Below are 27955 nucleotides of genomic sequence, written 5' to 3'. Positions count from 1 at the left end.
CTGTCAGGAGTATTAACATTGATGGCAATCCGTTAGCTCCGAGACGCGGGGTTATAAGGAACAATGAGCAGGAGCCGAAACAAATCAATGTTATTGACGAGCTTGAGAAGATTACTGTTCCAGTCCAGATTCAGAGTAGTATTGATCAGATTCTTGATGATAGTCCGGAAAGTAGCACCAAGTCTGGGTCATATGCTGATATGGTTAAGCAAAAGGAAACGATGAAGCGGGAAGTAAACTTCAGGAAGCTAGAAGGGTCGGAAAAGGTTCAGAATGCGGATGTAGTTATTCCTCGCGAGGTAATTAGAAAAGCTCAGGAAAAACTTGACAACGTGTTGTTTGGCTATTTTTTGGGGAATAGGCTTCCGTTTCCGGTAGTGGATTATTATGCAAAGAATGCCTGGTCAAAATTTGGTTTTGTTAAAGCGATGGTGAACTCTTCGGGATTCTTTTTCTTTAAATTCGAGTCAAAGGAGGGTATGGATAAGGTTCTTGATGGGGGGCCGTGGCTAATCAGGAAGGTGCCTCTATTCCTGAACGTATGGTCTCCATCTATAAGTCTCAAAAAAGAAGGTATTAAATCAGTTCCGGTGTGGGTTAAATTACATAATGTACCGATAGCGGTTTACACGGATGATGGGCTCAGCTTACTAGCGTCTAAGTTAGGAGTTCCAAAGAGATTAGATTCTTATACTGCGGACATGTGTGTTGAGAACTGGGGGAGGAGTAGTTTTGCCAGGGCGCTAATTGAAATCAATGCGGAGAGTGAGATAAAAGATCATATCACTATAGCTATTCCGAAACTTGATGAGGAGGGATATTTAATGGAAAGAGTGGATGTGGAATATGAATGGAAACCATTAAGGTGTTCTTTGTGCTGTGTATTCGGACATAATGATCAGAATTGTAGTAAGAATGTTCAAAGCAAAAAGAACCAGGTGGTTATCGATGACGAGGGTTTTATTTCGGACAGGAGGAAAACGATTAAACTGAGACCAGTGCAGAAAAATCAAAAGCCGAGGCCTATTTATAAGCCGAAGATGAGTACAACAGCGCCGAGTACCTCAGGTACAAAAGATGATTTGCTGAATAATGATAAAACTAGTAACGTTAGTACAAAGAACTCGTTTGAGGCGCTTTCAAAGATTGATGGAAATGTGGAGGATTTAAACCATGATATCGGGTTTGAAAATAGACCAAGTATGAATAATGCTAGTGGGAGTCAAAGGCACGTTGATGATGAGGTAGTGGATTTAAATCCTACTGAAATGTCTAAGTTCATGAGGAACGATGATAGGAAAGATAAATCTGAGGGGGCAAGCACTCCCGGTCATGACAGTTTGAATGGATAGCATCGCGGTGTGGAATGTTAGGGGTTTGAACCAACCCCTGAAACAAAATGAGGTTCGTATCCTTATGTCGGAAAATAAGTTGGCCGTTTGTGCAATTCTTGAATCTCACATTGATGTCAAGAAGCTTGATAAAGTCTGTAAAGGAGTCTTTAGAAATTGGAGTTGGACGTCTAATGGTAGTTTATGTGATCGTGGCACTAGGATAATTTTGGGTTGGAATGCGGATGATGTTGATGTCATGGTTCTGTCTCAAACGGACCAGGTTATTCATGTTCAACTGCGATACAAGGTTTGTATGAAAGTTCTCTTTTGTTCATTTGTGTACGCGAAGAATAATTACCAGGATAGACGAGGGCTTTGGGATAATCTATGCAAGCATAAGGGCTTATGTCATGATAAGCCATGGGTAGTCATGGGAGATTTTAACTCAGCACTTCATCATGAGGATTCTATTTGTGGTTCGTCAACTCAAACTATTAGTATGCGAGAATTCTTTGATTGTGTGCAGACTACGGAGTTGGTGGATATAACGGGTCATGGGTTACATTTTACATGGAACCAGAAGCCGAAGGAAGGAATTGGGTTGATGAAAAAGATTGACCGGGTGATGGGTAATATGAAGTTCCTAGAGACATGTCCGGATGCTTTTGCTAGCTATCATACTTTCCGTGTTTCGGATCATACTCCGTGTATTCTAAAGATGGGAAAGTCTACAAAAGCGAAGCCAAAACCTTTTAAATTTGCAAATTTTATCACGTCTAAACCGGAATTCAGATCCTCGGTTTTACAGGAATGGGGAAAAACGATTACGGGGGTGGCTATGTATTCGGTTACTAGCAAACTCAAGAATCTGAAGCCGGTGTTGCGGAGAATTTTGTTTCGACAAGGTAATCTGCATGACAAAGTGGTTGAGTTGAGAAGCAAATTGGATGAAGTCCAAAAGTTGATTGATGCGAATCCTCTTAATAGAGAGCTGAGAAATATGGAAGCTGAATACTTAAAGGAATTTAAATCAGCGGCGTATGATGAGGAATGTTTTCTTAAACAAAAGGCCAAAGTGGAATGGTTATGTGCAGGGGACTCAAACACTGCCTTCTTCCATAATAGTGTGAAATGTCGGAATGCTAGATCAAAAATTCATTCTATTAAGGATGTGGCTGGTAACCGTTTTGAGGGTGAAGATGTGCACATTGCTCTACTTGACCATTATGTGAATTTTCTGGGCAAGGAGGATCAAGTTAGTACGTTCGATCAGGAGGGTTTGTTTGTTAATGTGCTTAGTCCTGCTGTTGCAGATAATATGGTTCGACAGGTGACGCGTGATGAAATCAAGAAGGCTATGTTTAGTATTGGCGAAAACAAAGCTCCGGGGCCTGATGGCTATACGTCTGCTTTTTTTAAACACTCGTGGGATATAGTGGGCGAGGAAATCTCGGTGGCCATTTTAGATTTTTTTGATAATGGTAAGATTCTTAAACAGCTAAATCATACTATTTTGGCTCTGATTCCAAAAGTGGAGACTCCGGATTCGGTTCTTGATTATCGTCCTATCTCTTGCTGTAATGTCTTATACAAGTGTATTAGCAAGATAATTACTGATAGACTGAAGGGGAGTTTGGATGCTTTGGTTAGTATTAATCAGTCGGCATTTGTTCCGGGTCGGAAGATATCTGATAATATTTTGCTTACTCAGGAGTTGATGCACAATTACCATTTGAATAGGGGTCCGGCTAGATGTGCATTCAAAATAGATATCCAAAAGGCTTATGATACTTTTAGTTGGGCCTTTTTGGAGAATGTTTTGCGAGGATTTGGGTTTCACCAAAAGATGGTAGCGTGGATTATGGCTTGTGTAACCACGACAACTTACTCCCTCAGTATTAATGGTAATCTGCATGGCTTTTTCGGGGGTAGGAGGGGCTTGAGGCAAGGTGACCCTATGTCGCCATATCTATTCACGCTGATTATGGAGGTTCTTTCATTGCTTCTACAACAAGCGGCTCATCCTAGCTCCATGTTCAAATTTCATGCTAAATGTGTTAAGCAGAGGATTATTAACGTTTCTTTTGCTGATGACTTATTCGTTTTTGTGCATGGGGATGTTATTTCGGTGAAAAGGGTTCGTGATGCCATTGTGAAATTTACGAATCTTTCTGGTTTAGTTCCGAGTCCATCAAAAAGCACGGCTTATTTCTGTAATGTGCCGAATACTGTTAAACAAGATATTCTTCGGATCATGCCTTTTCAGGAAGGGTCGTTGCCGGTCAGGTATCTGGGGGTCCCGTTAATCTCAACCAAGTTAGCCTATAAAGATTGCAAACCTCTTCTTGATCGGATGGAGAAGAGAATTGATAGCTGGTTGAATAAGTCTCTTTCGTTCGCAGGCAGGTTACAACTCATCAACTCCGTTTTATCAGCCATGCATATCTATTGGGCGTCTGTTTTTGTTATTCCGTCTAGGGTTATCAAAGATCTCGAGAAGCGTATGCGTCGGTTCTTATGGAATGGTAACAATCTGAGTAGAGTGAAGGCTAAAGTTCCTTGGGCTGATGTTTGCTTGCCGAAGAGTGAGGGTGGGTTAGGCATAAAGTGTATTTCGGATGTCAATAAGGCTCTTATGACTAATCATATCTGGAGCATTCTGGTTAATAGGAAGTCGCTTTGGGTTCAATGGATTCATACACACAAATTGAAGGGTAGGAGTTTTTGGGATATTAATAGCAAAGGTAACACGAGCTGGGGATGGAGGAAAATCTTGTCTCTTCGTAGTGTTGTCAGACCGTTTATATGGAAGGTGGTTAGAAGTGGGGCTCAAACTAATATATGGTGGGATAATTGGTGTCATATTAGTCCGCTAAGCGCTTTCATATCGCCCCGGAGAATAACTAATGCGGGCTTCAACATCTCCTCTTCTGTTTTGGAGTTAGTTGATGAAAACGGAAATTGGAGCTGGCCGCAAGCCTGGTATGACATATACCCGGTTTTAATTGGGTTGAATGCTCCTCAATTGACGCAAGGTATGGTGGACCGTACGGTTTGGAAAGACTTGGATGGGAACATGTGTTCGTTTTCCTCATCTGAAGTGTGGCATGCTGTTCGGAGTAGACACGATCACGTATTCTGGGTTGATGGGATATGGTTTTCTCAGTGTATCCCTCGTCACTCCTTTCACTTATGGTTAGTCGTAAAGAATAAACTTAAAACCCAAGACAGGCTTGCTGTATGGGAGGCGGGAAGTGCAACAAATCTAAACCTCATGTGTTGCCCATTGTGTAGAACTAATCGGGACTCTAGAGATCATTTGTTCTTCCAGTGCTCGTTTGCCTCTAAGGTGTGGAATGAAGTTAAGACTATGGTTCAAATGGGTAATGTTGATAGCTCTTGGCAATCCATTATGACGTGGATGGAATGTAATGCAAGTTCAAAGAGGACGGATCATATTATATGCAAGCTGGTTATTGCGGCCTCGACATACTTCGTCTGGCAAGAGAGAAACAATTGCTTGTTTTCCAATGCCTTTGCTGATCAGAAAGTGGTGATTCAGAAGATTAAGGAAGCTGTGCGTTTACGGTTAATGGGGTTCAAGTTCCGAAGACAGTCGAGTATTGAGAGTATCCTTCGGACATGGAAGATTGGGTCAAATGATGAGACAAATGATCCGGGCTAGCTGATTTTTTTGTTTAGTTGTTCTTTGTGTTGTGTTGGCCGTTTGTTGTGGTCTGGTTGTTTGTTTTTGGTCGTTGGTTGTGTTTCTTGGTTGTTTCTAGTCTTGGTTTGTCTTGACTAGTAGTGTGTGTCAATTTCATGGCACACCCTGTATTATTTGGTTTGGTGATTTATAAAATTTACCGGGGTAACCCTTTACCCAAAATCACAAAGAGGTCCGACAATAAAGTCAAAAGCTAGTAAAGGGAAACTGCCGGTCAGATATTTAGGGGTCCCCTTGATCTCTTCTAGGCTTGGTTATAATGATTGTCGAGTGCTTGTGGAAAGATTAGAGAAACGTATAACACATTGGAGGAACAAGTTACTCTCTTTTGCGGGTCGGCTTCAGCTTATTGTTTCGGTTCTATCTTCCATGCACATCTATTGGTCTTCTGTGTTTATGTTACCGGCTAGGATCATTAATGAGCTTGAAGCTTGTATGCGTAACTTCTTATGGTCCCAAGAGAGCTCGTTTTCTAAAGGCAAAGCTAAGGTTTCTTGGAAGGCTGTTTGCACGCCAAAATATGAAGGAGGTTTGGGCATTAGACGCATTGGGGATATGAATAAGGCTCTTATGTCTAATCACATTTGGAGCATTGTTTCGAAACGGGAGTCTCTATGGGTTGAATGGGTGTATAGCTACCGTCTTAAAGGCAAGAGTTTCTGGGTGTGTAAAACCCCTTCAAATTGCTGTTGGTCTTGGAGAAAATTGGCTCAGCTGAGGCCGCTCATCAGAAATCATATATGGTCGGAGGTGGGAAATGGTATTAAAACTTCTGCTTGGTTCGACTATTGGTGTGATATAGGTCCGCTCGGTAACTTTATTTCGCTGAGAAACATTTCGGATGCTGATTTCATGATGGACGATACTGTGGCTAACATTTATTCGAATGGTTCTTGGTCTTGGCCTATGGCATGGAGAGATTTATTTTCGGTTCTTATCCAATTGGATCAGCTTCATTTGGATCCGTCAAAACCTGATAGATTGCTATGGAGAGATGGCACCGATAAATCTGAGTTTTCTTCTTCGGGTGTTTGGCATTCAATTCGGCACAAAGATCCAGAAGTTAATTGGTGCAACATTGTTTGGTTCTCGCAATGTATTCCCAGGCATGCGTTTATGATGTGGTTGGTAATGAAAGGTAAACTCTTGACACAAGATAAAATCTTAAATTGGGAGTTGTCGCGGAGGAAGAATATGAATATGATGTGCTGCCTGTTATGTTACAAAAATTTTGACTCTCATGCACATTTATTCTTTGAATGCGAGTTCTCGTCTCAAGTGTGGCTGATTATTCGAAACAAGGCGGGTATGGCTACGGTCAGACCGATATGGGCTGATATTGTTGATTGGTTGCTGGCTCGAGCTCGGTCTAAAGCGGCTGGGTTTTTTGTTGCGAAAATTATGGTGGCTGCTGCCTTATATTTCGTCTGGCAAGAAAGAAATGCTAGACTTTTCAAAAATCAGTTGAGGCCTCCGGAGAAAATCGGTGAAATTATATTATCAACGGTTAGATACAAGCTGATGGGAGCCAAGCTCAAGACTACTGCCAGAGTGCGAAGATTGTTGGAGGATTGGGAAATTCATAAGGGAAACGTGGACGATGATGGTGGCTGATTAGTTGCTTGTTTATATAGCTTTATTCTAGATATTAGTCTAGTGGTTCTATATTTGTTTGGTTTTTGTCGTTTTGGCTGTTTTCCATTGTTTTTGCTTTCATGGGGCATGTCCCATGATTGAACTAGTGTGGACTCTCTACACTACTTGGTTTTATTGTTTGTGAATATATAGAATCACCGGGGTAACCCTTTACCCAAAAAAAAAAAAAGCTAGTAAAGGGAAAGTTATAATTACGTACAATAAAAAAGGTGTCCCAATTGGAAAGGAATCGGTAGAACTATCTACATTCGAGGGATTGGTAGCAAGAACTATGATTCCCATAACATATACCACTTGGAGGAACGTTGGTAAGGAAACAAAGGAAGAATTATGGCAATATGTCATGGTAACATCTAAAGTGCGCCATTTAGTAACTTCTACTTATTTCAGCAACCTAATCATGTTTATTTAAAGTAACTATTGATAGTAACTTCTACTTATTTCAGCAACTTTGTTTTAAAATGCGCGCATGATATGCGTGATGCGCCCGATGCACTAATAGGAGGGTTACCGAATATGTGCAACCCTATTTTTAACTGGTTGTTTAATATTTTGTTTGTTTCATATTGTCAGGCACATTTTGTGGTAAGCCCAAAGAGCCGGAAGCAAACTATACAATCAATTGGGACAAAGTGGAGAAACTTCAAACATACTCTATACAGGGATTACATTATGACACAAAAAGATGACCCTGAGGAGAAGAAGAATTTGCTTAATCCTCCTCCTAAGTACCCTTTCTTGAAAAAAGAAGACTGGAAGCTATTTGTTGCACAAAGAACTTCAAAACAATGGGAGGTTTGTTTAAACTTTTGGTTTGTATTGTTCAGTAGCCCATTTCTTATCTAACGTTATATAAACATTTTAATGTTTCTAATGCAGGAGACAAGTAAGAAAGCAAAGAAAGCCCGTGCACATCATAAATACAATCATCATTTGAGTAGAAAGGGATATGCCAGACTCACTGCTGAGATTGTATGAATTTAATTAACCCAATAGTTCACTTGTATTTGTTTATGTTATATCAGTTTTGTTATTCTTTTACATTTAGATGCAAGAAACTGGCCTGGAGGAAGAGGAGATTGACAGTGCAATGTTGTGGAAAAGAGCAAGAGAACTAAAAACAGGAGGTTTCGACTTAGATGTCCAAGTGGTAGTTGATAGAATTGTAAGTCTTCCTTTGATCTTACATTATGATGTTATAGTGATGAATATAATCGGCTGGTTTGGTCAGTTTAGTAGGCTGATTTGAAGTAGTAGTTGGTTTGTTCGTGGAACTTAGTCCAAATTCCCCACTGATTTGTAGCAGTAGTTGGCTTGTGATGACAGTGATAGGGCTCATAGGGGGTGCATAAATCACTGCAGCTCTATCATTAAGTAGTTATACGGAAACATAATTATAATAAGTGACAACTGAGTTCAATAGAATTACTGCTGTTTACTACATTTCACTTACTACTGACTTACATTTGCAGGATAAGCTACAAGAATCAGATTCTGGAGAGGTCATATGTGGAGCACATGATGTGCTTACGCAGGCCTTGGGTACTGATGAACAACGTGGCCATGTACGCGGGATGGGTAAATTTGTAACACAACATCAATACTTTTACTTACCCAACACTGTTAAACATTACATGGACACTGAGAAGAAGAAGTATGATAAACGGCTCAACAAAGTTGAAGATGAATTGGAGAAACTGAAAAGAGGTGTGAATAATGTGTCAGAAGCTGGAAGTTGCCAATGGGGAAATGAAGATTTTGAAGACATTCCAGATGAAGAACCACTTGTAAGTCTTGGGCCATAGTGTTTCTTTTTAAAAATAATTTAAATATATTTTATAGGAATTCATTGCAAGTGTTTGCAACAAGAAGTAACATTCTATATATATTTGTAGGATATGTCGTGTTTTCTTGCAGTTGACAATGCATCAAATATAGTCGCCAAAGGAACTATACTAATGGATACAAATGAAGAAGGGCTCCTTCAAGTTGTGTTGGAAATATGTTTACATAGAGAAGCGTTACTACCATTTCCAATCAAAGAGGAGTTCATTATAGAGGTCGGAGATGCAGTTGGGCACGTACTCAGTTGGCCAAGACATCTAGTCATTCGATGCTCTGACTTGGTAATATTATTTTCATTTTTTAATGCATATAGACATGAGGTCTAATTTAAAGAATTTATATTTTTTGTAGGAAAAAATGGTGGCGAAACCAAAGACAAAACCTGTGAAAGATTTAGAATGTAAGAAACAAATAAAACAACCAAAAGGAACTGATGAAGAGAATGAAAGAGAGTTTGAACAAAAGATTGTACAAGTGGAAAAGGTCACAGGAAAAGAAGTAGTAAGTGAGAAAGAAAAAAAGGGGAAAAGAGAACTTGAACTGCAAAAGGAAAAAGAGGATGTAGAAGTGAATGAAGGAAAAAGGAGGATGACGAGAGCACAAAGGAGGCCAAGGATAAGAGTTGAAAACAATGCTGTTTTGACCATGACTGCAAGTGTGGTTGATGCACAAGTTTTTAAGGCTGATTCTATAAGATTGCAATGTGTGGACGATCTATTTGGGTACGAGAGTTTCACATATTTAAACCGGAAGGATTTTGAAGCAGTTTTTACATTGGATGAGCTGACCGGTTCTGTCATTACGACTTATCTGATGTAAGTACTTCAATTTAATTTCAATAATTGTTAGTAAAACACAATTTATTTAATCAATTTAGTTTTTGTATGTTAACAGGTTATTGTATGAGCAAATAAAGAATGGGCCAAAACATGATCACGGTATTTGTTTTGTGAGCCCGAGTGCAATGTCACCAAGTGAACGTAAATCAAAACCCAAACATATTGATGATGCAAGTAGAATGGTTGCAGATCGGTTATCTACAAGAAAGGACAATGACATCATCCTAGTGCCCTACAATCCTGGGTATGATTTTACATTTAAATAACTATTCACGAATAAAAAACTATCATCTTGTTATTATTTGACTTAATTTGCTTGATGGTTTTTGTAGAAGACATTGGGTGTTGGCAGTTTTAGACATGAAGACAAATACTTGCTATTATCTTGATTCTTTAAGAAATAGCATAATAAATCCAGTGTTGAGGCAAATTATCGATGCGTAAGTAATATAAATTATTTTAGGGCAATGGCCTTGTATGCTGTACAATCTAAATTATTGAAAAATTATATTATACTATTATGATATATTTCTTAATTCTTTTTTGTAGGGCAATGGCCTTGTATGCTGTACAAGGTGGAACCAAGACTAGGGTTAAAGTCAATTGGGTTAACGCTAAGGTGAGCACTTAACTCTTATTCATAGAAACATATCAATATTTTTAGTTGTATCCATGTGTTGAAATTGTATCTTTCACTCCATCGACTGAATCAGAATTTTTAATTTTGTAGTGTCCATATCAGACGGGATGTACTGAATGTGGCTACTACGTATTGAAGTACATGAAAGAGGTCATCGAAGAAGGAATTGAAATACTTGCCAATGACAATGTAAGTACTATTTTTTAATTGATTACTTTTGGAGTATTATTAGTTTGTTAGCTTACTTGCTACAAAACTTTTATTAGATCACTGAATTTAGTTTATAATATTGGGGATTTTAATGAGACATGTGTGTTTGATTTGTATATAAAAGAAACGAGGTAAAAAAGATAACTAAGTAACATGATGGAATGAGAATATAATAGTGTGGATATCATCTTTGTTTATCATATCAAAGTGCATGTATTTAGGTTTTCTAATTTTGTTTATGTCATAAATTGTTTTTTATATAAAAGTGCATGTATTTAAGTTCTTTAATTTTGTTCTCAGGTTGGTAGAGGCAAAGCGGTATACACGGATGAGGATATTGATGGGATACGTGAAGGGTGTTTGAGTTATGGGGCAGCGTTTGTTTTTAAGTGACTATTTTAGATGTCGAAGTATGAACGCCAAACAATATTTTTTGTTAACTTAAGATATGTGCATTATCTTTGACGTATGACTATGAAATGAATTGTTTTGGTATATGTGTATTTTGTTATGATATGGATTTATATATTGTTTTTGTTCTATTAGGAAAATTAGAAATTCTACCAATAAAATAAAAAAATAAAAATTTAAAACCATGACACGCAATGCATGTCATAAAGGCATGTCATTAAAGTGTATCATAAATGCGTATCATGAGTGTGTGTCATTAAGGTGTGTCATAAAGGCGTGTCATTAAAGTGCGTCGTAAAGGTGTGTCATTAAGGTGTGTCATAAAAGGATGACACACAAAAGCATGTCATCTTCAATTAATGACAGGGGCTTCCTTGACACTCTTTTGTGTGTCATGTCTACCCTTTAATGACACACATTGCGCGTCATTAAAGGTTTTTTTTCTAGTAGTGAGCAATGGTTTATTAAGACAAAACTTTTGATTAAACAAGACCTTTGTTCATTCAAAAACATTGTTTTATATAAGACATTTTGGTTATACAAGACATTATTTCACGTGGTTTAAAGAAAGACCTTTTGTTTACCATACAAGACATTGGTTTATACAAGACATTGTTTTATACAAGACACTGGTTTATACAAGACATTGTTTTATACAAGACATTGGTTTATAGAAGACATTTTGTGTGACAACTGGCACTTTTCCATGAATTCCGTACAATAATAAACAGTAATATGTGCTTTAATGACTGTTCATCATTGAATTAACAAGACGTATGATTTTCTGATTACTGTCATATATATACAAAGGCATTTCATGTTGCAGGATTTTTCACCATTATTACATGCAACACAATATGGAACAATTAGTGCACGAAACAAAGTAAGCACAGTTATCAGACAAATTAGAAGTGCTGACGGGAGTTCAGTACTTAGACAGACATGATGTTAAGACACAGAATGAGCCCCGGAACCAAGTGTTACACTAGAATAGTGCGTAGGAAAGTAGGGATTACAAAACTGCCTTCCTAGTGATAATTTAGTTGCCGGAAAGTGCCAGAAACACACTAAAATTGCAGAATTCTGCAGAAAATAACCAAATTCAGCAATTTTCAGCAATTTTCAGCATTTTAACAACTAAATATAATACAGAAAAGTGGTTTAAGGGTCCAGAATTGTGACATATGTGCCTCTACGACCATCATATAAATACAAAACCAATGAAATCTTGTGTTTCATTCATGGGATTTGTATAAATACATGTGACATTTGCACATGTCAATTCCTGTTCGATTTCAAGCTTTAAATCGCTTTCTCCAAAGTTATACGCAAACTGATGCGTAAACGTAATCAGTTTAATGTGACAAACACTACGGAATAGTGACATAGATTTAACATACCTTAAATAACCTTTACATAACTTAGAAATAAGTTTTGGAGGGTTTGGCGTGTCGAAAACAAGTTTTTTCAATCGGAGGGACTATTTGCTACAAACTACAAAAGTATGCCGATCCGTTTAGTAACGAACATTCCGGAACTTGATCATAAGCTAAACATACCCTAAATATCCTTTACATAGCTTAGAAATAGGCTTTGAGGGATTCCTTATGCGAAAATACGCTTATTTGATCAACAGGGACTAAAAGCGTCAAAAGTGCATAAGTTTGCATTTACGCGCATATCTTACGTTCTGAACATATCCGGACATCCAAAAATTTTTGTAATCATTAAAATATTTTGTTTTAGTGATTAGAATGCAAAAATACCATTCGTCGCGCAATTTGGATCGTTTTCACGTCCGTTTGAGTTTTCGTCGTAATTAACCGAATAACGTGACCGTACGACCAAACGAACCGACATCCGAGATGTTTTCAAGCATATTTCATGTTCCTTTTGCTTTAACATCATTGTAGATCCTTGAAATGGGGTTAACGGGGCTTAAATGCATCAAAATCAATGTTTTGAGCATGTAGGGACTAAAACTGCCAAAACCTGAAACTTTCCTCGCGGGGCCACATGTGAATGGCCAAGATCATGCTTTGATCTTTGCAAAAACACATGTAATGATCCTAGAAACTCAAGACTTCCTATAAATAGCTTGGGTTTTCTCATTATTCTTTGCACATTTGATCTGATTTACTCTAAGTTGGAGCTCTCACATTGTTGAAGGCTTCATACCTGAGTAATTTAGTTCAATTCTTCCTAGCTTGGACCTTTTGTAAGCTTCTTAATGCTTGTTTATGCTTTTCAGGCATGAAAGTCAAACAGTGTTTGACTTTCTGCTTTGACCATGAATTGCTCAACACAAAGTTCGTTCGAACTTTTGCAACGTTAGCGTAATCACGATGGTTATAGTTCCTTGTGACTATACCTACTGATTACCACTTCGATTAGTCGAAGTGACGAGTCAAAGTTTTGGTCAAAATGCGTATTTTGCAACGAAGCTATTTTAGGGTATCAAAACACTTTGTTTTGATATCAAACCTGTTTCGGTCAAAATACCTCGTCACTTTTGGTCTATTGCTTATTTAGGGTTGTAAGTCAAGCGGTCTTGACAACCGCTTAGACTTTCGAACCCGACCCGTTTGGTCGATCGTTAGGATCCGACCAAGCGTATTTTGTGACCATAGTTATATAGGGAATAACCTTCCGAGGTTATACCTTATGGTCACTTAGTTTAATTAGTTGTATGATAGGTAGTTTATATGCCTTAGGTAAATGACCAAAATGCCCTTTTTGTGCATAATTTGATTTTAAGCATATGTAACTTAATTTTTGTCACTTAAACTGATTATGCAACATATTTGAACATGTTAGGGCATATAATACTTGTCATAGGGCTAGTTAGGCGCCTCGAACGCGCTTTCACGCGAACGACGCGTTAAAGTAGCTTAAGCTACCTTAATGGGTCGTAACGGGTCGTAAGCACTTAGGATAGGTTCCGATTTAGAATGTAGGCTTTGTTAAACCATATCACATGAGTTCCAATAGTCATTTGGTTTACGAAACCTCATTCTACCCGATCTTCCGATTTAGGTGTCGATTTATTAACATAGTGATCCGATTACTAGGTGCTATTTGATTTCCTTGGTTTGCCCGAGCTTTGTTAAGTTCAATTAGTCGAGGATATCTTTGCATGTGAGTACATAGTTCCCCTCTTTTACCACTTTCAATTGTTTTGGGGTGATTCATATGTACTAAACGATTTCGAGTTTTCTAAAATGAATGCTATGGTTTATATTGAACACAACGATTTCAATTATATGAACAAACTTGTTGGGGCATTGGTCGAAAGACAATTGAATGACATTCATTAACTATTTTAAGCCGACTAGTAGTACGTTATGGTACCATAGGATCTGACAAATCCCGTTATCGGACTTTCACCATGGTTATGGGGGTAATGTGGGTAACGACAGAACCTGATGATTGTTAAGTTACCCTTTGGTGGTTTGTTAATACGAGTTAAACGATTAGGACGATTAACACAGGTTTGAATGTATTCAATAAAACGACCAAAAGTTAGTTTTCACAATTTAAACACGAACCACTGGAACTATTGAACTATGTGAACTAGTTGAACTACTTGAACCACTGGAACTATTAAACTATGTGAACTAGTCGAACTATTTGAACCACTGGAACTATCTAAACTATGTGAACTAGTTGAACTATTTGAACCATTGGAACTATTTGATCTATGTGAACTATTTGAACTATTGAACGATTGGGTTGGTAAGTGATTAGGTAACGGGCGGGGTTATGTGAAGAAAGCATGGTGGATACGCCACTGGTACTTCCTATATATAAGTGCTTTTAACACATTACATGTCGTTGCGTTATCTAGATCACTTGGACGAATGTTTTCAAAACGAAGTTACACTACAAGGTTTGCATAAAGATATAAACCATACAATGTTTACTTTCAACGACGATTTACTACTTGGTTTATAAAGACAAATGTTTTCAATTAAGATTCATGGCTACAATGGTTTTGGTTTATACATATATCAACTTGTAAAAGTTGATAGAAACATACTGCAATATCAAACTCTCTTGTTTTCAAGGTACACACTCGACAACTCTCGCAGTTGGATGAGGTATTACAATATGAACCCAAAGGCTTGAATCTGACATACTCACAAAACCTATGTACTCGCCGGCATTTTTATGCTGACGTATTTTCACATATGTTTCAGGTACCGTTGTTTGATGATGTTTAAGATGCATGCTCACATAGGAATGGATGAGGCCTTAGTGACTCAATAACAATGAAAGACAATTTGTTCATGTTTTGCTTATAATTTCAATACAATGTAATAAAGTTAATTCAATAAAACGAAACTTCAATCCATGTGTTGTGAAACAATGATTCTGTTACGACACTCCCCGATGTTTCTGCCGCAGTTTGTTGTTTTAACGCGGTCAGGGTGTGACAAGAATACATTCCTAAGTGCTGGGAATCAAAACTGCCATAAACGGTAACATAAAGCACACCAAACTGCGCAATTTAGCACCATAACGAACCGGTAACCAACCGAACAACCGGACACTACCCAAAACACCAAATTTTTGCTAGAAGCATTGTTTTAGCATTACAAAGCTAGTTATGGTCACCGAACATCATAACACATCTTATAAACACCATAACACATGAACACTAACTAAGTCCCTTGAAATCTAACTAACTTGCATAACTAAGAATTAAAACACAACTAATACCCCCCCCCCACCTTAGGTCGGTTCCAACATGGTCCCACAAAGGTGATTTCTTTTGTTATTTTATTAGATTTGTTGTGTGGATATGGAACACATTAAGTTGAGGTTCATAACATGTTGGAGGATCTTTCTTATAAACCTTAAGACTAAAGCTCCTAATCATTCTAACACTTCAACACCACAAAACTCCTCCCTTCTCCTTCAAGAGCTCACGGCCAACACCCCTATCTCTACACCCTCGTTTCAAGTCCATTTCCATATAATCTATAAGGTGTCTCTAAGGTGATTCAAGCATACTTAGGAAGGTTGGAAGCAAGGAGACTTGAAGGACCTTCTTGAAGAGCTATTAACCACTTCTTTTCTCCATCATCTTGCATTTTGATCTTCCCTAGCCCTTATGCTAGTAGTAAGCACTCTTGATCTTGTTTTACACTTGAATTTAGTGGTTAAAGTGTAAGGTAACTTGTTAATCATAAGGATCTAAAAGAAACATAAGCATGAACATAAGTATCAAGCTTAAAAACATGAAGAACAAGTTGTTTTTAGAGCATGTAATAAACTTGTTTGTTGATTTCTTGTGTTTATGGTGTAGATCACCATATGATGCTTGCTAGATGATGATTAAACACATGATCCAGCAAGTATAAGGATGAATCTTGAGAAAATCATAATGATCATCCTTTATGTGGAGCATGAACTTGAATATAAGCTTGTTTTTTATGTATAATGATTGTTGATACGTGTCATAAGTCTTGAAAACGGATGATTTCAAAAATAATATTCTCAAGAAACCAAAGTTTATTTCAAGATTAATATGATCATGGTTTTTAAAGGAAGTAAACATGTTTTAAGTGTTAAATCAAAGCTAGAAACATATTGTTAACAAGAAAAATACAAGAAGAATTATTTTTGGAAAAATCATCTTACAAGTTGTAAATGACTAAATCTTTCAAGAATGTGATTTACAAACTAATAACCATGTTTTAAAGAGTAACTATACCTACTAAATAACATAGTAAGTTACTACAAGTTTTTACAAAAATTTCAAGTTCATGATGTAGTAAAAATTGCATGATTTTGGCACATGGTAAGTGTTGAGTGATTTGTTTATGATTGATGATGATTTTAAAAGAAAATAATATGCTTTGAAAGCATGGAAACCTCCATTTTTAAGGGGAAACTATGGCAAAATCTTTCTAGAATTAAACAATTAGAAAAATCTTTTTAAACAAGTGTTTATAAGAAAATTTTAACCATGGCTTTTCATATAAAAATTGCCATAATTTTTGTTACAAAAATTAGAAATATTGGAGCTTGGTTTATGATAAATAAAAGTGACTAAGTATATATTTAGGAAATATATATTTAGATGTCACAATGTGTGTGATTACTTGTATATTATGTGTATTAGTTATATTATTTTAGGACTTGAAATAATATAACTCACCAAAATACCAAAAATTACAATACAAAATATTACCAAAATTCCAAGAAACGAATGTATAATTTATACCCAAAAATTGGAAGAAACCGAACAAGGAATATAACTTACAAAAATATTCCAGAATTAAATTCATGAGTATATTTTGGTAAACGGTATTTTGGACACCAAGAGAGCAAAAATATGATTTTTACAATTATTACAAAAATATATCATATTTTGACAAGAAGAAAATATATTATTTTTGAGTAAGAAAAATATATATGTTTCTTGAACAATTAGAAAATATAATATTTTTGGAGGAAATATATAAATTTTCTTACTTAAAGTTAGAACATATTATTTTTGGGGTGAAAAATGAATTTATAAATATTTTGTAAGATAATCTTGAAAATGTTATTTTTGAGATTTATATGAAAATATAATTATTTTTGCCAAGGAAGAATTATAGATAATTTTCTATAAGAGTTTTCTTAAATTATATACTCATCAACCCTCTCTCTCTCCTTTAGGCGATTTCTTGTTCTTCTCCATGAATCCTTCAGTTTTTCTTCGTAATCTTATGTATAACAGTCTGTGATTATTGTTTTGTTTTCAAAACAGTATAACGAATCTGTTAGCATTTGTGATCGATCCAAAACTAGGGTTTTTTCTTCTTTCATTCAAATCGCTGCCCTAGAAACTTATTCGATTCTCTGATTTATTACCCTGGTTGTTATTGATTGCGGTTAGCTGTGACTAATTTAGCTAGATTGATAACTCTGGGTTAATCGATTAAGGGTTGAGGTTCGTTTTTTAGGGTTTAAAGGATTAGGGTTTTTGAGTTTCTTGTTTTTCGGCCGACGTGTTCTTTGCATGGTTTTCTGTTGTTTTGGTAATTGAGAGAGTTGTTTCTAATTGTTATGGATGATTGAAAGAAACCTGATGGCAATGCGCAAGATGGTAGATTCAAGCCGCCATTACCGTATCAAGGATTAGCTAGCCGTGTAGTGAACATCGCAGGGAATGTTTTCGCTCCTCGTAGGGGTATTGTTTCGAACCCTCAATCTGAACCGAAAAAGATTAATGTAATAGATGAACTGTTGAAGGCAACTCAGCCAGTAGTTAACGAGTATGTAACCCCTGATGTATCCCATATTGAGCCGATTAGGGCTGATGTCAGCGAAGCCGGAGATGTTAATCAGGTTAAGCCGATTTCTTATGCTGACTCTTTGAAGATTCAGAACCCTCCTAAGATTAACTTCAGGTCTCTAGCTAGTTCCATGCAGCATGATGATTGTGATGTCGTTTTACCGGTAGAATCGGTTAGGGTTGTGCAGGATAAGTTAGCGAATACTTTGTACGGGTATTTCTTGGGAGACCGCATTGCTTACCCTGTAGTGGAATTTTTTGCTAAAAATAACTGGAAAAAGTATGGTCTGCAGAGGTCAATGATGAATGCAAATGGCTTCTTCTTCTTTAAGTTTGCTGATCAGAAAGGTATGGAGGATGTACTGGCTTCGGGTCCATGGATAATAAGGTCACAACCTTTCTTTCTTCAGGAATGGAGTCCGTCTACAAAGCTTGAAAAGAAGGAGGTTACTAAAGTTCAGGTATGGGTTAAAATCCATGAAGTTCCTTTAGCTGCCTACACGGAGGATGGTCTTAGTATGATTGCAACTGCTATTGGAGAGCCTAATGTAACACCCTAACACGTAATTAACGAAAGTCGCAGCGGAAGTTCATGCCATAAAAATTCTTTCATTATAAACCTTACGTCTCACTTGAAAGTTCACTTTTATAATAACTCTTTTATATCGAATACGACAAACTGACTCAATTATAGAATAAATCATAGCTTATGTACAACAATTTACATCCTTAGACAACCCCGTACAATCCCTTAAGTGACTCGGTCTTCGATCTTTATTCCTTGATGATCCTCCGTGACCCGCACAACCTGCATTCACCACATACATTCAAAAACATTAGCACACAATGTATAAACAAGATCATTCGCATACACTTCACATCTCCTTCTTTATCAAACTTCAAGCATTTCATCTGCGTATCTATTTCCTGGCGAGGCTTCATGAATGTACCTGCATTACTTATCATTCTCAAGGTACACCATTAATAACGTTAATCCTCAATGTGTCTAAATCATACACATATATGTACTTACATACCCACATACATATACATCTACATACGTACATACACTCATACATACCCTTATACATACCTACATACACAACTACATACTTACATATCCTTCCTACAACTAGACATACGTACATACACTCATACATATCATTAAGCATAACTACATATCCTACTACATACGTACACTTGTAGTTATAAACATACATACGTGTATGCCTACATACATGCTTACATAACTTCTACATACGTATACAAATACATACAAACACACAAACTTGCTTATCTACATATGTACATACTTTAACGAACACGTACTAGATCACGCGTACCCCTTATATAACCATACATTATTAACGTGTGTCTTAGACTTAGCTTTATAGCCCATAAACATCCAAGGAACCTTCAAAATCATGTTTGGAAAGTCCGCCGTAGTCCACGGATATCAAACCGAAGCCCACGGTACATAAATTAACTTAAATAACAAGATTTCAGCTTTTGGGACTTGGGAAGGCCGTCACCGACGCCCCTAGGGCCGTCGGCGACGGGCCTTGCATTTACCCGTAGCCCAAAAACCCGTAGACAGGTAATTAACCCGTCAGCACAAAAACTGATTTTCTAGAGCCCGTCGGCGACGCCCCCATGCCCGTCGGCGACGCCCTCTAGATTTTGCATTTTTCTGCAGCTCCGTTTCGTCGTCCGTACGCACTAAAACGCGCATAACTTTTGAACCGTTTACCCGTTTGACCTCCCGTTTCTTCCTACATGCTTGTAAATTCACATTCTATCATATGAACTTAAAATCCCATATCCGGATTAAGGAAATTCTTAACTTACACTATCGGCTTATTATTCACTTATGAATTATTTGACCCGTTATGGGTATTTATACATTAAAAGGTCTATAACATACAAAACCCTATACTTCACTTTCATACTAGACAAAGACATTACTCTAATCGAATAGCTCACTTCCAAATGACTTTTAAGGTCGTTTACCCGAAATCCCCACTAAGGGCGTTTTTGTCAACTTTGCCCCATTATTAACAACAAGCACTACCTTGCATAAGCAACCAATCCTACTACCTAGTTACGATTCTTAATCACGCATACCTTGCTCGGATCAAAGCTGAGATCCGTTTAATACTTCATCAATATCATACCATTTGTTCCTATTCGACCTCAATTACCATAACTAGTTAAGTTGCATATAACTTTACATAAATAACTAATAAGTGATTACGGAATCACTTACCTTGAGCGTCCATTTTCGCATTGGCTTCCTTGTCCCCTCTTGACCCGTTAGTCTTTCGTGCTTGAGTCCACGTCCACATGATCCCTAATGCTTTCATGTTACCGCAATCACATCCTTGTTAGTGTACACGATTTCACATATAATGATCATATCAAAAGCGTAACTCACATTTGACTTTCATGGTCAAGTCTAATAATCATAAAGCGTACATCCAAAACCACATCTTTCTAGACTCATGCAATCCGTCATGTTAACGCATAAAACACATATTAATTTAGCACCTACCATACGACACTATGTACATTTCGTACTTATGATGCTAAAGTACTTACAACCACATGATCACATAATCATACTCGCATACACATTCGCTTACATATACTTTCACATATCATACACCTTCGCTCTTAATCACCTTGATTCAAGCACATCTAATACAAGGTGAGCATTACACCATTCAAGCACAAGGTACAAGCTCCTAATGCATAAATTTGACCAACATATACTTTCAACCCGAATTCGTATACAAGTTCCATCTAAAGCATATTTTTCAAGTTAGTAAACTACTACTTTTATCACAACCGCTTTCTATACATGCAAACTCACAATTTTCATACAATTTCACTTTCTAGCTTCACCTAGTCATTTTATCAAACACTTGGTGTGCGTACAATCTACTATGCATAGTTTACAACTAGTTCAAGCATAGCCATTAACTTCTAAATTCTAATCACCAAAAGAGTGTTCAAATCACATTCCATTCTTACAATTCACCCTAAACTAACATCACAAAACCCAATTCAAGCTAGTAACAAATACATCAAACAAGGATTGGACATGGGTAGAACACCCATGTCGCTACTTCATTCAAAATTGTGGGTTTCTTCTTAAATCATCAAATTAGTTGGAATCATACATAATACACGTTTTATATAACGATTCTAACACATAATCACGCTTAATTTCATACCAATTCGTGGATTAATCAATAACCCACTTCATACAAGATGATCAAATCATAAATTGGAACTTACCTTATGATCAATACACTTAGATTAAGTTGTACCTAGCCTCATTCATTCGATTTCTTCTCAAAATCAGGTTCAATTTTTGAGTTCTTGTAAGTAGTTGAAGAACAAGGGTTTCCCCTTGTTCCTGATCATTCTCACGCACACACACACCTTGTGTGTGTTAGATTTTTGTTTTAATAAATTAACTTCCAAGTTTGGCACTCTAAGTCCCTCAAGTTTTAACTTACTATCATATATGCCACAAGTTTCATCATTTAGCTTATCTAATAGGCATTTAACTAGGTTTATTAACTTAGTTATTGTATCTCATTTTATTAAACATGGCAACATGCTAACGAATTTAATAATTCGAATTTTGGGGTGTTACAAGTCTACCCCCCTTAAAGAAGGTTTCGTCCCCGAAACCTTGCTCGTTCTTACCAAACCAATTCTACTCTTACCCCTTTCTAGTTGTTCATCCACAATACTTATGTCAGATTCTGCTCCAGAGCTCTTATTAGTGTCTTTTACTTTATAATGCTAGCTCCTAGCGCATACCATCACTAGCGTTTCATTCATTGGATTTATTTCAATTGTATACAATTATTAATCGTACAAACCCTAGTCTATGGCTTATTTCTAACTTCCTATTTAAACATATTACATTCATATATTTACTAATCGAAATAAATCGATTATTTCATACTACTCATACACCATATGCTATCTTTTATTTTGTTCACTATGAGCCATCCTAAACATTCCATTACTATCATTACTTCTGATTACCTTTAAGCTCATAGGAGGGGTCGGTATATTACCATACGCATACTATAATCATTCAAGGACTTATTATTACAACTAAAATCACCCTTCTTAAACTTACTTATCCGTACTTAAATCACAAAGACTAAGCATTATTTCCATGGTTACTATTGTTATTTATGTCATGCATATCTTTTCTACAATGTCTTGTTCAAATGAACATGGCCAACAAGCCGAGCATCAAGGTTAGCATTTCTTATCGATACTTGTCGTTTCTTATATTCTATCAGAATTTCCACAGTTACTAGCATTCAATTTCAATACCACCACTCGATCATTACAAACATTTTGAAATTCACTCTACATTTTGCATTACGGTTTGTGTGTGTATATGTATATATATATATATACATTCTATCCTGACACACCCATCTCTAGTCGAGTACTAACCTCCTATTAAAGTTACACCCCTTTTTATACATACCTCTCGGAAGTAGATTCCATTGATTTGTTATCCATACCTTACGAAGATCATTCCTTCCCGATTAGTGACATTACGTGTCCATTCATCAAGCTCACCTATGAGTACAAAACTTAACATATCAAAACATTAACTAATGAGTCCAAATGGCAATCGCCATCTGACCCGCATGACCCGTTTATCACATCACCTCATTTATATATCAATACTTTCTCAATTCCTTCTTAAGACATTAGTGGGTTAGACCTATTTATAACGGGTCAATACATGGCCATTTCTTATTATATCATTCTTTTTATTTATATATACATACGTGTCGAGGTACATGTTTGTACTTCTTTTCAATTCAGATATGCTTACGATCTCATCACTTCATTGTTCCAGTGTTTTCTTGCAAACACTTGCCTTCCCGTTTTAAAAGTTAGTCATAATACTTATTTCACTTACAATACTAATATTTTAGTTCCATTTGCTCATATACTTTCATTTCCTTCACACATTCGATTACCCAATTAAAGGGGTAATGTCATATACTCTCATAATGAGATTCAAGCATACCACTTACGACCCGGTCACATCGGGTTAACTGCTTTCAACATAAATCTTTCGTTCTATCCGTATAACGGATTGAACTTCATACATTCGTTATTGCATTCGCGACCACCCGTTCTAAACGGATGGTACCTTATCCTTACTCGACTTGTTCAACTTGAACCTGTCGACTTGCATAGCTTATCATAGCATTCACTATCATAACCAAATCCGCAAGGGATTTGCATCATTCTTATCTTTCATTCCTTGAATCCGTCTCGCGGATTCAAGCATTGCATTCGCATATTTCATTCCTTGAATCCGTCTCGCGGATTCAAGCATTGCATTCACATCTTTCATTCCTTGAATCCGTCTCGCGGATTCAAGCATTGCATTCACATCTTTCATTCCTACAAGGTACTCTCAATCCCCCGAGAGTCTTACTACCCATTTCACCCACACGCCTAGCTGCTACCAAACTCTATCAGACATACCTGTAATAATTATCACGGTCTCACGAACGTCATACGTTTCTTGTGTACTGGCCAGGTACACATTCCACGTACTAGTTTCGTGCCTTCGTGCAATTGCCACCTTATGTCGAAGAATTTAGTTTCGGCTCGTGTAACCTTTTCAACTTATTTATTATGTCGTTATCATATTTTGCTAAAATTTTTCTTTCACTTGCTTAATTATACCATTTCATATGCCCACACGTTAGGTTTACGTACCTGGGGTCAATTCGCCTTTTTACTTGCCTTGATGTCGGTCCTAGACCGCATCCGCGGATCATCCCTTCCAAACAATTGTGCTTACCCTTCACATAACATACTATTAATTTCCTTCAATTACATAAGCTAATACATACTTACATTTGCTTTTGCCTTTAGGCCTTGATCGAGTCTTGGATTGTACGGGTTCCTTATCATAAGAGCACACAAGTTTGAGTTCAAGTACTTACTTTCTTGTACTTGATTCTCTCAAACCAGGGCTCTGATACCAACTTGTAACACCCTAACACGTAATTAACGAAAGTCGCAGCGGAAGTTCATGCCATAAAAATTCTTTCATTATAAACCTTACGTCTCACTTGAAAGTTCACTTTTATAATAACTCTTTTATATCGAATACGACAAACTGACTCAATTATAGAATAAATCATAGCTTATGTACAACAATTTACATCCTTAGACAACCCCGTACAATCCCTTAAGTGACTCGGTCTTCGATCTTTATTCCTTGATGATCCTCCGTGACCCGCACAACCTGCATTCACCACATACATTCAAAAACATTAGCACACAATGTATAAACAAGATCATTCGCATACACTTCACATCTCCTTCTTTATCAAACTTCAAGCATTTCATCTGCGTATCTATTTCCTGGCGAGGCTTCATGAATGTACCTGCATTACTTATCATTCTCAAGGTACACCATTAATAACGTTAATCCTCAATGTGTCTAAATCATACACATATATGTACTTACATACCCACATACATATACATCTACATACGTACATACACTCATACATACCCTTATACATACCTACATACACAACTACATACTTACATATCCTTCCTACAACTAGACATACGTACATACACTCATACATATCATTAAGCATAACTACATATCCTACTACATACGTACACTTGTAGTTATAAACATACATACGTGTATGCCTACATACACGCTTACATAACTTCTACATACGTATACAAATACATACAAACACACAAACTTGCTTATCTACATATGTACATACTTTAACGAACACGTACTAGATCACGCGTACCCCTTATATAACCATACATTATTAACGTGTGTCTTAGACTTAGCTTTATAGCCCATAAACATCCAAGGAACCTTCAAAATCATGTTTGGAAAGTCCGCCGTAGTCCACGGATATCAAACCGAAGCCCACGGTACATAAATTAACTTAAATAACAAGATTTCAGCTTTTGGGACTTGGGAAGGCCGTCACCGACGCCCCTAGGGCCGTCGGCGACGGGCCTTGCATTTACCCGTAGCCCAAAAACCCGTAGACAGGTAATTAACCCGTCAGCACAAAAACTGATTTTCTAGAGCCCGTCGGCGACGCCCCCATGCCCGTCGGCGACGCCCTCTAGATTTTGCATTTTTCTGCAGCTCCGTTTCGTCGTCCGTACGCACTAAAACGCGCATAACTTTTGAACCGTTTACCCGTTTGACCTCCCGTTTCTTCCTACATGCTTGTAAATTCACATTCTATCATATGAACTTAAAATCCCATATCCGGATTAAGGAAATTCTTAACTTACACTATCGGCTTATTATTCACTTATGAATTATTTGACCCGTTATGGGTATTTATACATTAAAAGGTCTATAACATACAAAACCCTATACTTCACTTTCATACTAGACAAAGACATTACTCTAATCGAATAGCTCACTTCCAAATGACTTTTAAGGTCGTTTACCCGAAATCCCCACTAAGGGCGTTTTTGTCAACTTTGCCCCATTATTAACAACAAGCACTACCTTGCATAAGCAACCAATCCTACTACCTAGTTACGATTCTTAATCACGCATACCTTGCTCGGATCAAAGCTGAGATCCGTTTAATACTTCATCAATATCATACCATTTGTTCCTATTCGACCTCAATTACCATACCTAGTTAAGTTGCATATAACTTTACATAAATAACTAATAAGTGATTACGGAATCACTTACCTTGAGCGTCCATTTTCGCATTGGCTTCCTTGTCCCCTCTTGACCCGTTAGTCTTTCGTGCTTGAGTCCACGTCCACATGATCCCTAATGCTTTCATGTTACCGCAATCACATCCTTGTTAGTGTACACGATTTCACATATAATGATCATATCAAAAGCGTAACTCACATTTGACTTTCATGGTCAAGTCTAATAATCATAAAGCGTACATCCAAAACCACATCTTTCTAGACTCATGCAATCCGTCATGTTAACACATAAAACACATATTAATTTAGCACCTACCATACGACACTATGTACATTTCGTACTTATGATGCTAAAGTACTTACAACCACATGATCACATAATCATACTCGCATACACATTCGCTTACATATACTTTCACATATCATACACCTTCGCTCTTAATCACCTTGATTCAAGCACATCTAATACAAGGTGAGCATTACACCATTCAAGCACAAGGTACAAGCTCCTAATGCATAAATTTGACCAACATATACTTTCAACCCGAATTCGTATACAAGTTCCATCTAAAGCATATTTTTCAAGTTAGTAAACTACTACTTTTATCACAACCGCTTTCTATACATGCAAACTCACAATTTTCATACAATTTCACTTTCTAGCTTCACCTAGTCATTTTATCAAACACTTGGTGTGCGTACAATCTACTATGCATAGTTTACAACTAGTTCAAGCATAGCCATTAACTTCTAAATTCTAATCACCAAAAGAGTGTTCAAATCACATTCCATTCTTACAATTCACCCTAAACTAACATCACAAAACCCAATTCAAGCTAGTAACAAATACATCAAACAAGGATTGGACATGGGTAGAACACCCATGTCGCTACTTCATTCAAAATTGTGGGTTTCTTCTTAAATCATCAAATTAGTTGGAATCATACATAATACACGTTTTATATAACGATTCTAACACATAATCACGCTTAATTTCATACCAATTCGTGGATTAATCAATAACCCACTTCATACAAGATGATCAAATCATAAATTGGAACTTACCTTATGATCAATACACTTAGATTAAGTTGTACCTAGCCTCATTCATTCGATTTCTTCTCAAAATCAGGTTCAATTTTTGAGTTCTTGTAAGTAGTTGAAGAACAAGGGTTTCCCCTTGTTCCTGATCATTCTCACGCACACACACACCTTGTGTGTGTTAGATTTTTGTTTTAATAAATTAACTTCCAAGTTTGGCACTCTAAGTCCCTCAAGTTTTAACTTACTATCATATATGCCACAAGTTTCATCATTTAGCTTATCTAATAGGCATTTAACTAGGTTTATTAACTTAGTTATTGTATCTCATTTTATTAAACATGGCAACATGCTAACGAATTTAATAATTCGAATTTTGGGGTGTTACACCTAAGCTCCTTGATTCTTATACTACCTCGATGTGTGTGGACAACTGGGGTCGTAGTAGTTTCGCTAGAGCTCTTGTGGAGATGTCGGCTGAAAAGAATCTTAAGGAGGAAATCACTATGGCTATTCCTAAGCTGAATGGGGAGGGTTTTATGAAAGAGACATTGTACGTTGAATATGAATGGAAGTTGCCATTCGAATCCGATATCACATCAATACGCTTAAAATGGTTTTTACACTTTAGGGACGAATGGAAATAAGCCGTATTAGCATCACCCGCACGGAGCCACTCCACTTTAGATTTCTGCTTGAGGAATCTTTCCTCATCAAGCAAAGCCTCCTGAAACTCCTTTTGGATAGCCGCTTCTTGGGCCCGTAAACCATCGTTTAGGGGATCCATATCAATATCGTGCTGAAGACCCTCAAGATTGGCACGCAGATTCGCTACCTTTTCGTGAAGATTACCTTGTTGAAACAAGAGGACACGAAGCGAAGATTTCATAAGTGTGAGTTTTTTCATAACTCGAAACTGATGAACTCCATTAATGTGCACATCCCATTTAGATTTAACAATATCCAAGAAACCCGGCTTATGCACCAGAAAGTTTGCAAACTTGAAAGGTTTTGGTTTAGATTTACCAGCCGAGAAAAGCTTTAAGATACAAGGACAGTGATCCGAGATACCATAGGGCCTGAAAATGGCAACCGATTCCGGGTAGGCACCAACGAATGAAGCATTGCCCAACACTCTATCAATCTTTTTCAACAAACCAATACCTTCTTTGGGCTTTTGACTCCAAGTGAAATGTAATCCTGTCCGGTTTATAT

The 27955-nt window shown here is 37.1% G+C and overlaps 3 long non-coding RNA genes across 3 annotated transcripts; 1 reads left to right on the top strand and 2 right to left on the bottom strand.

Moving 5' to 3' along the window:
• Positions 1-7433: 7433 nt before the first annotated feature.
• On the top strand, positions 7434-7803 carry LOC118492489. The gene is made up of 3 exons (XR_004893999.1): positions 7434-7512; positions 7597-7689; positions 7766-7803. It is a non-coding gene; the product is annotated as an uncharacterized LOC118492489 (long non-coding RNA).
• A 10900-nt stretch (positions 7804-18703) lies between these two features.
• Positions 18704-21317, bottom strand: LOC110938744. The gene is made up of 3 exons (XR_002591647.2): positions 21254-21317; positions 20220-20309; positions 18704-18761 (listed from the first exon to the last, which is right to left on the bottom strand). It is a non-coding gene; the product is annotated as an uncharacterized LOC110938744 (long non-coding RNA).
• Positions 21318-24214: 2897 nt separating this feature from the next.
• Positions 24215-26828, bottom strand: LOC110938743. Its single transcript, XR_002591645.2, has 3 exons — positions 26765-26828; positions 25731-25820; positions 24215-24272 (listed from the first exon to the last, which is right to left on the bottom strand). It is a non-coding gene; the product is annotated as an uncharacterized LOC110938743 (long non-coding RNA).
• Between the last annotated feature and the right edge of the window lie 1127 nt (positions 26829-27955).

This window comes from Helianthus annuus, chromosome 5 (assembly GCF_002127325.2).
Source record: "Helianthus annuus cultivar XRQ/B chromosome 5, HanXRQr2.0-SUNRISE, whole genome shotgun sequence".
Taxonomy (NCBI): Eukaryota; Viridiplantae; Streptophyta; class Magnoliopsida; order Asterales; family Asteraceae; genus Helianthus; species Helianthus annuus.
This window is presented reverse-complemented; position numbering and strand designations above follow the sequence as displayed.